This window comes from Octopus bimaculoides, chromosome 22 (assembly GCF_001194135.2).
Source record: "Octopus bimaculoides isolate UCB-OBI-ISO-001 chromosome 22, ASM119413v2, whole genome shotgun sequence".
NCBI lineage: Eukaryota > Metazoa > Mollusca > Cephalopoda > Octopoda > Octopodidae > Octopus > Octopus bimaculoides.
The window spans coordinates 10,774,699-10,778,256 of NC_069002.1; the positions used below are offsets into that span (position 1 = coordinate 10,774,699).

Below are 3,558 nucleotides of genomic sequence, written 5' to 3' on the forward strand. Positions count from 1 at the left end.
AGGGGCACTGGTAACGATTTCACTTGGCTTGCCGGGTCTTCTCACGCACAGCACATTTCCAAAGGTCTCGGTCAGTAGTCATATATATATATATATATTTATATATAAATAATAGATATATATATATATTTATATAGGATTTACTTTTCGTAATGAGATAAAAAACCAAGGCTGTGTATAATATAGAACATTTATAAATAGAAGGTCTTACAGCTGTTTCCAGAATATTTATTATATCCCTTCATCGGAGAGGGTGTGAGAGGATGGTTAAGCAATAGTTAGTTTAGTTAAGATAGGAAATATAGAGTGAATATAGAGAATATTGTATTTGTAAATCCGTTGTTTAGGCAGAATGGTATACATATAAGATTTCAATACCTTGTGAGTATTGGAATCTTATATGTAAGGTATTGGCAATAAAGCTTAGCTCAAACCATACAATTGTTCATCTTCATCTTCAACAACTTGGAAAGGTTCCTAAAGTTAGAAAATGGGTGCCTCATGAATTGTCGAAAAGCAACCGCAAATCTCGAGTTGACATCTGCTCTTCTCTACATTCTCACTCAACCACAACTGAGAAGGGAACTTCATGAGTAAAAGGTTCTTCTCTCTATCTGGTGGGATTGCAAAGGAGTAATTCACTTTAAATTGTTACCACCCAATGCAACAATCAATGCTCAAGTCTATTGTCAGCAATCAGAGCATTTGAACCAAGCTTTGAAGAAAAGAAGCGATGTTTCATCAGGACAATGCACGACCCTTGACTGCAAAGATCACATCACAGAAGATCGAAGAGCTTGATTGAGAAAAAACTCCTCATCCACCTTATTCTCTTGATCTTGCACCTTCAGACTACCATTTGTTTCGTTGTTTACAGAATCATTTGGAGGACATAACTTTCGAAAGCCAGGAGGAGGTTGAAACTGACATTTCAGAGTTCTTCACTTTGAAACCAAAAGAGTTTTACATTGATGGGATTAAAAAGCTTGTAAATAGATGGAAGGAAGTCATAGATAATCAGGGAAAGTACATTGATGATTAAATTTCAATTAAATTTCAATTACAGAGCGATGTAACAACATGAAATGAATTGTTTTGCTCAAGAACACATTGCACTGCTTGATTCAAGAATTGAAACCACGATGCTGGTGCCACAAGTACAACACCCTAACCACTAGGCTATCGTTCTTCACAACATACCCATACATAGAGACCTAGGGTAAAGGGTAAAAACCCCCATCGTTGGTTATGAATGACCATGGGATTGCACCTAAAAAGTTACCCTCTGAGGCAAGGTTGTTTATGGAAAACAAGCAGTCGCCCATGCATATCAGCCTCCTATCTCCACACCATTATATGTATATAGGGTAAAGGGTAAAGACCCCCTTCAGTAATGAATGACCATGGGATTGCACTTAGAAAGTTACCCTCCAAGGCACAAGTCCAAGCAAGGTTGTTTTAAGGATGACCAGCAGTCACACATGCATACCAGCCCTCACTTCCCCTGCCACTGATGTTATCCAAAGGAAAAGCAAAGATTGATACAGCTCTTGGCACCAGTGAATGTTGCAACTCATTTCTACAGCTGAGTGAACTGGAGCAATGTGAAATAAAGGGTCTTACTCAAAAACACAACACACAGCCCAATCTGGGAATCTAACTCACCACCTCCTGATTGCGAGACTGACACTCTAACCATTGAGCCATGTGCCTTCGGAGACCTATTTAAACGTTTATTCAAGTATGCATATATGTGGTTCTGTGTAGGTGATATTTATACGATTTACTGGTCTTCGTGTTTCAGAATTTCTGTGTCTGCGTATTCATTTAAATCGTTTGAGTTTTGGTGTTTTTTGAATGTACACCTATGTGGGTGTATGTATGTATGTGTGTGTGTGTGTGTGTTGGCTGTGATTGTTGAAATGTATACCCATCTGTGTGTATGTGTGTGTGTGTGTGTGTGTATGTTTGTATGTGTGTGTGCATATATATGTATGTGTGTGTTTGCATGTGCATGTGTGTGCATGGGTGTATATCGATGTGTGTGCAAATGTATGTGAGTGTGTGTGTGTGTGTGTGTGAATGTCTGTCTCTTGAAATCAACACTGATATATGGGTGTGCATGTGTGCATGTATCTATGTGTATGCGTGTGTATGTGTGTTTGTGCGCATGTGTGTGCAAATGTGTGTGTGTGTGTGTGCGTGTGTGAATAAGTGTATGTGAATGTGCTGTCTGTTGAAATGGTTGGATGGCAACAAATGTGTGAATTTATTAAAAGAAAATTAAATGGGGAAATCGTGTTTTTACCATTTCTGGGTTTTTGAAAAACAAACTATTTTAGGGGGTAAATAATTCAATTGATTAGATTACTATATGTTAATGGATTTGGGAAAAGGTCAGGAGATTGCTACACAGGGGAGGTCACTCAAACGTTATTACTAATTACAGCAAAAAAATATTACTTGAAGAGGGAAGAGAAAATGTCATGTTTTGTTTGGATTCCATACAACTGCTTTTAGTATGCTGATATTGTATTTAAATAGATATCTCCTCTTGTGAGGGCATGAATATATTAATCTTGTTTGTTTATTCAAAGTTTTGGTTTGCTGTTTCAGGATTTGTAACCTTTTCAAGGTGAAAAGGCCACAGAAAGCATTTGATTATGTACAAACTGGTTCTTTATCTAAGAGTTTTGCATTGAAGAATATGGGCATATCATTTCTGAAAGACCAAACACAGTGTCCAATTTTTGCAAAGTTTTAAATGTATAATTATGTTGGTAGAGTCTACTTTTAAATTCATTTGCAATTATTCTGAGACGATCATGATCATCATTTAATGTCCGTTTTCCATGCTGGTATGGGTTGCTATGGTTTGAGAAGGATCTGATGAGCTGTGTTTGGCCTCAGTGTCAGTTTTGGTATGGTTTCTATAGCTGGAAGCCCTTCATAACACCAGCCACATTACAGGGAATACTGAATGCCTTCTCTTTCATGCTATCAACACATGTAACTTAGACAGGAAAGGAAAAGGAAAAAGCCCCCTTGACAAAAAGGAGGTGCGGGTGGGTATTCGAAAGGGGGAGATGGCTTTGTGCCAGGCTAAAGTACACCTGCGACGTGCAGGTGCACAGTGGATTGAAACGATTGTAGTGAATAAAGTGTCTCATCATGAATTTTCCTTTCTTCCTCTCGTATTTATATGTGTGTGTGTATATATAATTACATTTTTATATTGTAAGTTTGGTTTGATACCGTATATGAATTTTGATAAAGGAATTTGGCCAATGAAATTTATTCAGATTCTGATAAAAGGTAATGGGACCTTTTCTTCATTGATTTGTTTTGGGACAATGCTAAATAGGGCAGGGCCTGCTGAGGAAAAGAAATTGTATTGCAGTGTATTTATGTGTTGTGATTTTGAATCATATAGGGGACATATGGCATATGGTCCTAGCTTTGAATATATATATATATATATATATATATATATATATATATATATATATATATATATATATATATATATATATATATATATATATATATATATATATA

At 36.6% G+C, this 3,558-nt stretch overlaps 1 protein-coding gene across 2 annotated transcripts in view; it reads left to right on the forward strand.

The window, feature by feature from the left end:
- The window catches only part of LOC106873056 (HEAT repeat-containing protein 4), a 595,254-nt gene that overhangs the window by 123,069 nt on the left and 468,627 nt on the right, over positions 1 to 3,558 (forward strand). The gene's annotated exons all lie outside the window — the stretch shown is intronic.